Raw genomic sequence first — 10,765 nt, forward strand, 5'->3', positions numbered from 1 at the left:
GGAAGTTGCTCAATTATTTTTTGTCTCTTACAAAACTTATTCAGTGCTGCATGGAATTTGGATTGTGATGTAGGTCTATAGCTGCTCACTATATCCTCAATATCCATCCTGAGCACACAGTTGCGAACCATTTTAATTCCCCACTGCCACATCAAACTTTATCCTCCACCTGCCCTTTGCCAGAGTGAGGTTTAAAAGAAACATGAGGGGGGGACTTCTTTACTCTGAGAGTGGGGTGGGTGAAATGAGGTTCCAGACGAAGTGGCAGAGGCAGGCTCGATATTAGCACTTGAGATGCTAGATATGTATACGGATGGGAAAGAAGGGAATGGAGGATTACGGGTTGAGTGCAGTCAGGTGGGAGAAAGTGTTCGGCATGGACTAGAAGGGCCAAGTTCTATGCTGTAATTGTTATGTGGTCTGGCCCTGGCCTTCCACCCCTGAGGCCTTCCGTTGCTACACTCTCGTTAACACCAGACCTACATGACAGCAATATCAAGGTCCAGCATACTGGTGAACTTCTCGGTGGACTTGTAGGGCAATGGCCTTCTGACCTGTGGTGACCAGGACCACACTCATTGTCAACCTGCACCCAGAATTTCTGATTGCTTCCTTCCTCCTTCAGCTTACTCCTCAGTCTGAGCAAATTGATGTAGGGATGCAGCCTGGCAGCTGGCCCACAGGCCATATTCTGCCCAGCAACGTGCACGTGACCAATTAACCTTTGAATCCCTGGAACCTGGGAGGAAGCCGGAGCGCCCGGATGGAGCAGATCCACATGGACGTGCGGGAGAACTTACAGACAGCGTCGGATTCCTATGTGGGTGGATGAGGCTGTTAATAGCTGACCATGCCACCCAAACATTCCCCTCTAGAGAAATGCAGGAGCACAGTGAGCTGCTCTCAGATGCCAGAGATCAGAGCTCTAATTAGATAATTAAGAGACTGCATGTTCCCTAACATCTTGGATGGGGTTGCTCTGAGCTACATGGCAGCTATCAAGTGACTCCCATAGCTGGAATGGAATTATTGCACAGCCAACTAATGTTCTTGTGAACCATCAGTATCTGAACCTCTTTTACTACTTGGAAGCATTTGCTGGTAAAAATAACACCTCTAACTTAATTCAGCTTTATTCACTTTGAAGGACTTTCTGATGCCTTAGTTGATATACATATGGATAAATCACCAGGCCCTGATGTGATTTATTTTGGGCTGCTCTTGGAGATGTGGGCTCTGGGCTTGGACAGAATTGTACATCTTCACTGGCCACGGATAAAGTGCCAGATGTCTGGAGTATATCAAGTATGCTGACTGCATCCAAGAAGAGCAGGGGAAAAGCCAGGTAATTCCAGTCTAACATCAGTGGTAGAAAAGTTATTGGAAAAAATCTAGGGGGATGGGGTTAATTTTCATTTGGGAAGGCAGGAATGAATCAAAAATGTACTCTGACTGATCATTTAAGTCCTGGTTAGAATGATCAAAGCCTCATAGAGGACTAATGTGGAAATCCATGTAGCAATAAATCATGTGAGCTGTGGATGGTTCTCCAAAAAGAATGCCTGTGTGGCTTTTTCATTCAATATTTCGACCAGCGATCAGCCAATACTGACTGCCTGCTTGCAGGAAAACCTTGAGGGCACTGAGATGCCATGGGAAGGGATTTGAATGAGATGCGAGATTTCTTTCCACAAAAAATCCTTAATCCAATCCCGGAAAGATGCAGACATAAGCCTTCCATTTTGATACTGCAGAAAAATACCAGAATGTGGCAGGGGGGAGCAAGAGAGTCAAACACCAGAGGCATTAGTGCACTTATTTAAAAATGGCGCATCCAAAATAGCAAAATCCAGGACGGCACACAGACCATATTTTGTGAAAATGTGCACTTCCTGACTGGACTGCATCTATCCACCTTTCTTCTTAGGCAGTTCAAGGATCTGTGGGTTCTGAAGTGACTGCTGAGGCCAATGTGGAACTGCAGGCTCTGCCACAGACGAGCCAGGAGATGGTTGACAAAAGAGGTAGGAGGATTGAAACACTCTCTCTTTGTGATTGATAGCCAAGTGTAGACTAGGCGACCAGTGTGTAGATTAGCTGCTCACGATATCCTCAGTGTCCATCCTGAGCACACAGTTGCGTACCATTTTAACTCCCCACTGCCACACCAAACTCTATTCTCCACTTTCCCATTGCCAGAGTGAGGTCCAACTTAAACTAGAGGATCAACAGCGTAGTCTACAGCACAATGATGGGAACATTGGATTTTCCAATTTGAGGTAACTTACCTCCTGTGGTCCCTTTTCCCTCTCTGTGTCCCACCTGGTTCTCCCAATTTTGATTCTGTTTCCGTACTCCCCTCCAGCTCCCCAGTCTAATTTTTGTCCCACCCAATACACGCACATTTCACCCATGAATTCCCTGCCCTGTCTGGTTCCATCGGCTCTTCTCTCCGTTAAATGGTTCCCATGATCACCTTGCATATCAGATTCGGTCTCTATCCAGCCATTGTTACATCTTCGTACTCCACGCCTAGCTTCCCCACTAGCTTCACCTGGCTCTGTCTCCCAACTCCAGCCTCTGTTAAAACCCACCTGTGCTGTCAGAAAACAAACAGCAGAAAACATAGTAGAACCAAGTAAACATGCAACAGCTTCTTTACTTAACCCTTTGCTAGCGGGAGAGAGGGGATTCAAGAAAGAGTTCAATGCTTCGTTCTCTACACTGGGGCCCACACTCAAAGCACCAGGTGTTCATTGTACATTTACACACAATTTGGGCAGGGGTCTGCATGAGACCCTTACAGGTTTCTCACGCGTTTCACTACCTGTATTTTGTGTTTACCCTGTAATGTCTGGGAAAGTCAAAGTGCCTTGAACCCAAGGTTTAATGACATACTTGTGAGGTCAGCTACTATTTCACTATGGCACAGATGTTAAGAAGGCAATTATATTCCCACTGGTGCACAAGCAGCTACTGTATCCTGACCTAATCCATTAACCCTTTATAAAGCGTATTCGTAAAACTTATTCTTTCACACTCCACCTGGCCCAATCTGTCTACATCCTTTTTTTTTGAATATTTTATTGTAAAAGACTCAAGCAAATATATTCAAACAATATAAGACATTTTCTTATCACACAATTATAATATACAGAGTCCAGTATTTTTTCCCCCCTTCCCTGGATACTAAATAAACCATAAAAGGTAAAGGGAAAAAAAAATTGAAATTAAAAATTAAAACGCGTCATCTGTACCACAACCTTAATTCAGTCTCTATTTATCTGTCAGGACGGTTTGTATCTTAACTCATTTCTTAAGGGGTGGGTATAGATCATATCTGTGCCTCAGGTATGGCTGTCACACTTCAATGAATGTGTCATGACTTCTTTCTCAAACTATAAGTAATCTCCAGGGGAATGCAACTCTGCATTTCTGTACTCCCTCGTGTAATACTCAGTTGAGAGTCGGACTTCCGTGCCACTGCCATATACTTCCAACAAAGCAATCTTCACAAATCGAATTGGGTGTTTGGATCATCTAAACTGTACTTTGCTAAATGTCTCACAGAAGGAATAATTCTGGATCTTCTTGAAACTCCACTTCTGTTTAAAAAAAAATTATGTCCCCCAGGTCTACCCAGAAGGATCTCACCTTCGTACATAGCCGGTGGGGGGGGGAGTGGATAAAGGTTCCAACCTCTACACCGCATCTGAAACATAGATCTGAAATTTCTGATTTTGATTGGTGTAACTTTTGCGGTGTGAGGTAACAACTGCTGGACAACAGGATCCTGGATACCTGGTGCCAGAAAAGGATCAGGTGTATCAAGGATTGTTGTGATCAGGGACAATTAATGTCATTCAAGCAATTGAGGATTAAATTTGGGTTATCTAGTAGAACATTTTTCTGCCTCCAATTGAGATCTTTCTTTTTTTTTTTTTTTTTTTTTAAATTTTTTTATTTTTCACACCATAAATCACATTAGCCATGATATACACTATTTCTTTTCACACATATACAGTGACTTTTTCTCCCCCCCCCCCCTTTCCTCCCAAACCACCCCCCCACCCCCCCCTCTCATCCATTTTAGGTATACAATCTAGGTTGCATTAAGCCAGTCAGACAATGTTGTCATTCAACAAAATTACACCAGAAATTCTACTGAGTCCATTCTTTTCTTTCCTTCTCCTTCCATCAACTTAGGTAATGTTTGTCCCCGGTAGGTTTTCGCTATTGTATTTAATGTAAGGCTCCTATACTTGTTCGAATATTTCTATGTTATTTCTTAACCAATATGTTATTTTTTCTAATGGAATACATTTATTCATTTAAATTTGGTAGTTTCTTCCTTTTAATTTGGTTATGTATTCCATTAATATTTAAAGACATATAGTTCAGCGTAGCCCTTTTATATTTTGTTTATCTTCTCTTTCCGTTTTTCCATCATTACCTTTCCTCCTTTTCCATTTCTGTTTTCTTATTTTCAACTCTTTATAAGACAACATTCCTACAACATCTAACATTTTCCTTATTCTCCTATTTCTATCTTATTTATCCCCAATCTCCCCTTCACCTCCTGAGTTGTCCTTTATCCCTTGTCGGACAACCACATCTCCCCTCTCCATTTGGATTTGCGAATCCACTCGCAAGCGTCAACTGATTTTGCAGTGACCGCTATTTCCCCCCACCCCGCCTCCCCCAGAAAAGATTTCACTTTTCATATGTCACAAAGGTCCCTCTTTTAATTCCCTCCTTATTCTCTCTATTCCATTACCTTCCCTTATTAATTCTTGTCTATACTATCCATATTTTCCTCTAAGTACAGATACATTCATGTATGCTCATTGTCTCTATTCACTCTTATACCTCTTTACCTGCATACATATCAATCGTGATCATTTTTACTCTCATTACCCGTCTTCATCCCTCAGTCTATTTTTGTCTTTACCCACATACATATCAGTCGTGATCATTTTAACTCTCATTACCCGTCTTCCTCCCTCAGTCTATTTTTGTAATTGTTCTGCAAATTTTCGTGCTTCTTCTGGATCCGAGAATAGTCTGTTTTGTTGTCCTGGAATAAATATTTTCAATACCGCTGGATGCTTTAGTATAAATTTATACCCTTTCTTCCATAAAATCGCCTTTGCTGTATTGAACTCTTTTCTCTTCTTTAGGAGTTCAAAACTTATATCTGGATAAATGAAGATTTTTTGCCCTTTATACTCCAGTGGTTTGTTGCCCTCTCTTACTTTTTCCATTGTCTTCTCCAGTACCTTTTCTCTTGTAGTATATCTTAGGAATTTTACTACAATAGATCTTGGTTTTTGTTGTGGTTGTGGTTTAGAGGCCAATACTCTATGTGCCCTTTCTATTTCCATTTCATGCTGTAGTTCTGGACATCCTAGGGTCTTAGGGATCCACTCTTTTATAAACTCCCTCATATTCTTGCCTTCTTCATCTTCCTTAAGGCCCACTATCTTTATGTTATTTCTTCTGTTATGGTTTTCCATTGTATCTATTTTTTGAGCTAGTAGTTCTTGTGTCTCTTTAGTTTTTTTATTAGATTTCTCCAATTTCTTTTTTAAGTCTTCTACCTCCATTTCTGCTGCTACTGCCCGCTCTTCCATCTTGTCCATTTTTTTTCCCATTTCTGTTAAGGTCATCTCCATTTTAATTATTTTCTCCTCTGTGTTGTTTATTCTTTTTCTTAAATCCTTAAATTCCTGTGTTTGCCATTCTTTAAATGATTCCATGTATCCTCTAATAAGAGCAAGTATATCCTTTACCTTGCCTCTCTTTTCTTCTTCTATTTCACCATACTCTTCCTCTTCTTCTTCCTCTGGGTTGACCATCTGTTGTTTCTTTGGTGCCCTTTCCTCCTCTTCTATCTTGTTTCTATTGTCTTCTGTGGTCTCTTCTTGCTGCAGGTGTTCTGCAGCTGTCGTTGCCGGCTGTGGAGATCGACTCCCCAGCTGGTCCCCCCTCCCGTCGGTGTGTTTTTTTTCATTCGCATCGCGCATGCGCGAAGTTTCGCGCATGCGCGGTTGCGCACTTTTGTTCGGCTCTGCGAGCCATTTTTGTAGTCCATTATTTACCGACCTGAGGGAGCGGGTTTCTCTCTCCGCAGCGGGCCTCTTCGGACAGGTAAGGCCTTCACCTTTTCCCTCCTTTGTCTTCTCTTCCTCTCTTCTTACCGTTGCTTTCGACTTTTCTTTTTTTGTCGCCATCTTCTTTCCACCTTTATACTCACTTTTCTGTAACTTTTATTTCTGTGCCTTTGTGTTTTCTCTTGTTTTTCCCGACTTTTCTGGAGAGGGCTGGAGTTCACCGTCCGGCCACTACTCCATCGCGTGACTCCTCCCCAACAAAGAACATTTATTATACAACAATGAAAAGTTGGGTGCTTCCCCTTACCCTGGGAATACCCAATTGAGATCTTTCTTAAGAGACAAATTAGACCAAACAATAACTTTGCCGGAGTGTAGAACCAATTTGACAGAGGAATGTATTTCCTACTCCATAGTGAGGGCCCAAAACCGAATTACACCAGTCGAGGGAGAGATGGAAGTCAGACTTGGGTACAATGATTAATGAAAATTGGTGGGAAGACTTGTGTCTAAATCTGGCTACATCCTTCACCTTGATGCACACATCACCTACCAAACCCTGTCTCAACCCTCCCCACTCCTCTTTAGACCAGCCATCTTCTCTCTAACCAAATCGATCCCACATAAATGCTGCTCGACATGTGTAACACAGAGGGTCAGCTTACTGGTCAGGAAGCAAGTTCAAAGGTCACTGCCACCGCACCATGTCATTGAATGTCAGACCTGCCTACAAATAAAACCACCTCCTGATTGGTCACCTGAAGTCATATCAGTTGGTACCTGGGTCAGGCCCCAGGTATCGGATATAAAATCTGGCCGTGTGGTCCAGCCATTCTCTGTTTCTCCTTTGACCTCTTGCTGAGATAACTACCTGAGCTGCTCCAAACTGGAGATCACAAACAGTGCTGGGGAACTAACTAATTGTGAGGTGGTTTGGGGCCCTCTTTTGCATGCACTTCAAAGGGAACCACCACGGGTCATTTGTTCTAACTTGTAAATAGCTTTAAGTGCCATGCCTGCTTGGTAGGGGAGGGGTGGCTGTTATAGTTTGCTTTAACCCTCTGTCATTGTGGTTATTTGTAGTTAAGGTAACTTAGAGAAAAACCAGAGGACATGGGTTAAGGGTGAAAAGAGAGAAGTTTAAAGGGAACTTCACACAGAGAGTGAAGAGTGAGCTGCCAGCTGAATTGATAAATGCAGGCTCAATTTTGAAATTTAAGAGTACATGGATGGGAGAGGTATGGAGGGATATGGCCCAGGTGAAAGTCAGTGGAACTAGGCAGAATAATGGTTTGGCACAGCCTAGAAGGGCCAAAAGACCTGTTTCTGTGCTCTAGTGTTCTATGGTATGATAGTGAAATCGGTTTGCATGTGGGTGGGTGGGGGTGTGTGTCTCCTGTTGCATATTTGTTCCCTGTTGTAAATAAAGTTCACGGTTTAATACTACCGCCCATCCAGGGCCATCACTCTTTGAGCCCTTCAAACTTGTACTCCGCCACAACCTGCTGAGGCCTTCCGCCGTTTTCTGTTCCAGATTTCACTCCACCATGCCACTATGAGTGACACTGGCCGCCGACAGAATTATACACGGCGTGCGTCATGGGACACCACTTTACAATTTGATTCAGCCTAAAGCAGGTAAGTAACCGAGCCACTGATACAGTGCAGAAATAACAGGAATAGAAAAGTAAGGATTTCAAAGGTTCTGCCGCTCTGTGTGCATGCAATTATAATTGACCACCCTCTGAGCTGCAGTTGTCAAGATTTTGTCAATTATGTATATTCCGATAACTAAACTATGTTCCTTCCCCCATTTAACAATTCATCAATGAGCAGCCATTAATAATCCTCCCAACGCAAGCCTCAGTTCTGTTGTATAATTCATTATGTTTTGCGACACATTTGCATATCTTAGACATGTATACACACACAATATAACTACATTACTGATCACTGCTGCTCTCCTGTTTAACATTCCTAAAAGGGCATCAGCAGAAATAACAGCCATTGATCTGGATTTTCTCTTATTGTGTTCCCACTGCTCCACGGGGTGTGATGCTGAGGCTTTACAGTGGCATGCAGACACAGCGAGAATTTCAATTTCCCTTCTTCAGCTGTCCACCAGGCACTTTCAGTACATTTGGCATGCAGTTGGCACTGTAGTGCTGGGGGGGGGGGGGGGTGTGGCTTTTGCACGGGAGCCCCAAAGATCTGGAATTTCTGCTCACCTTCTGCACTGGTCACTTGTATGGTCACTGACAGCAGCTGGCCTTAAGAGGGGCCAGAATTTATGAAATAAAGATAAATGAATTGCTCGGGACTGATTCTTTTAAAAGTTCATCCCCCCCAAAAAAAATTGTTTTGCACATCCCAGTCTCAGTTTTCCCAATCTCTCTTTACCCATTCTCATAGTTGCCTGTCCAGACTATCTAGTGACCCCACTTCTCTGGTTAAGTTGAACTGGGTTCACCTGCTGGGAGAAGCAGGAGAGAGAGAGAGAGAGAGACAGGGTCCATCTGATGAGGGGTATAGACAGAATAAATGTAGGTAGGTGTTTTCCACTGAGGGTAGGTGAGACACAAACCAGAGGACATGGGTTAAGGATGAAAAAGGAAAAGTTTAGGGGGAACTTTTTCACACCGAGAGTGTGGAACGAGCTGCCAGCTGAAGTGGTGAATGCAGGTTCAATTTTAAGAAGCATTTGGACAGGTACATGGATGGGAAGGGTAAGGAGGACTATGGACTGATTGCAGGTCAGTGGGACTAGGCAGTAAAATGGATCAGAACAGACTAGAAGGGCTGTTTCTGTGCTGTAAATGTGTTCTATGTTTCGATGGTTCTGATTTTAGATCACAAATCCTGGAGCCTTGCTATTGGAAAGCCTGAGGAGAACTTGAAGAGATCTCCTTGAGTGGTTCTCTAGAAGAGACCTTCATGCCAGTTCTGGCTTTTTGAAGGATGTCTTTTGTTGTTCCCAGCACACTGGACATAATTTTCTTTCAAATTCTTTGTGAAAATTATATTGTCGGACTGGATAAAGTGGGTTGTTCTTTACAGAGCAATGCTGCTGAAAGGAAGATTCAATATAGCTGATTAAATCAACAGGGGGCTCTGGTAAACTGGGGAGGAACTCTTTCCATTGGCAAGATTGTTCCAGAGAGGAAAGGCTAAGTAGAGCAGAAGACAGTTGGTACAGCGTGTCCCTTTGCCATTGTGTCCTCTGGTTCCAGACATCTCCTTTAGGGAAATGACCAACTAGCCTGTCAGGCCTCTTAAACACTTTACATCCTTCAATGAGAACACCTCTTATTCTGCTTAAGCCAAGTCAGTAATTCTTCCTCATCCCAGAAATTGATCAGGTGACCTCTCTGAAAGGAAGACCAAACCTAGATGTTCTCCAGAATGCAATATAATTGAATTCACATCCAATTCAACTGTTCCCAGGGTGTGGTCTTCCATTCCAGAATATCCGAGAGATATCCAAAACATGTGGGTTCCCCTCGACTGCCATCAACTCAGCCGTTAGCCACCTCTGTTTTACACACATCTGCCCTGGCCCCCACTTTGCTCCAAGATGCATGGACAGGATTCTTCTTGTTCTCATCTACCACCCCACCAGCATCTACATCCAACACATTCTCCTCTGATATTTCTGCCACCTACTACACGATCCCATGATAAAGGTTAAAAACCTTGCATTTTGGATTTTTGTTAACTTTGTGACTATCCCTTTAAGAAAGATTGTTGTTTGTAGTTACTATGATGTCATATGTTGTAATATCCAAGCGAACGGGAGCCTGCGTTCAATCTTCAAAGAACCATGGAGGAGGTGTAAGCATCAAAATACTTTTTGAATTCATCGTCGTATCATCTTATTTATCTTAATCATCTATTAATCTTCTCTTACTATTGCTTTATGTCATTATACAGAATGCTTTATTTACTCAAGTTATGAAAATCTTGATGCGAAGTTATGCAAAATGTTTATATCAACTGATTAAAGGCTACTTAAAGCTGCAACTATGAAGTTTGGTTTATTGGAGTGATAAGGTAGTAATTTGAAATATCGTCGTTTACGTTTCTGAGAAGATGACATGTTTTGAAATTGGGAAATAAGAGAGATTGGAAAGTGTCATCTACGCCCACCACCAGACACATATTCCCCTCTCCGCCTTCTGCAGGGACTGCTCCCTCTGTGACTCCCTTGTCCACTCCGCCCTCTTTCCTGTTGGCCTATATTCCTTACTCTGCCCCTTCCTGCCTCTATTTCTCCCTCTACCTTTTTATTCAGGCACCTGCTCATTGACTTCATCCACTTTGCTGCCAACTTCCACTCCGAAAAATTCACTTGGCCCATCTCTAGCAACACTCTCCTCGATCTTTCTGTCTCCATCTCGGGAGACAACCTCTCGACATACATCTTCTACAAACCCACTAACTCCCACTGCTACCTTGACTACACCTGTAAGGATTCCATTCCATTCTCTCAATTCTTCTGTCTCCATTGTATCAGCACCCAGGATGAGTCTTCCATGCCAGGTCATCAGAGATGTCCTCCTTCTTCAAACAATGTGGCTTTCCCTCTACCACCATCAAGTCACTGTCCACCTGTATATCCTCCATTACTCATACATCTGCCCTGGCCCCCTCTG

The 10,765-nt window shown here is 42.9% G+C and overlaps 1 long non-coding RNA gene across 1 annotated transcript; it reads left to right on the forward strand.

Moving 5' to 3' along the window:
- The first annotated feature begins 7,648 nt into the window (after window positions 1-7,648).
- On the forward strand, window positions 7,649-10,133 carry LOC138749955 (uncharacterized). Its single transcript, XR_011348974.1, has 2 exons — window positions 7,649-7,751; window positions 10,044-10,133. It is a non-coding gene; the product is annotated as an uncharacterized lncRNA (long non-coding RNA).
- The last annotated feature ends 632 nt before the right edge of the window (window positions 10,134-10,765 follow it).

The sequence above is a fragment of the Narcine bancroftii genome, chromosome 14 (assembly GCF_036971445.1).
Source record: "Narcine bancroftii isolate sNarBan1 chromosome 14, sNarBan1.hap1, whole genome shotgun sequence".
Classification (NCBI taxonomy): domain Eukaryota; kingdom Metazoa; phylum Chordata; class Chondrichthyes; order Torpediniformes; family Narcinidae; genus Narcine; species Narcine bancroftii.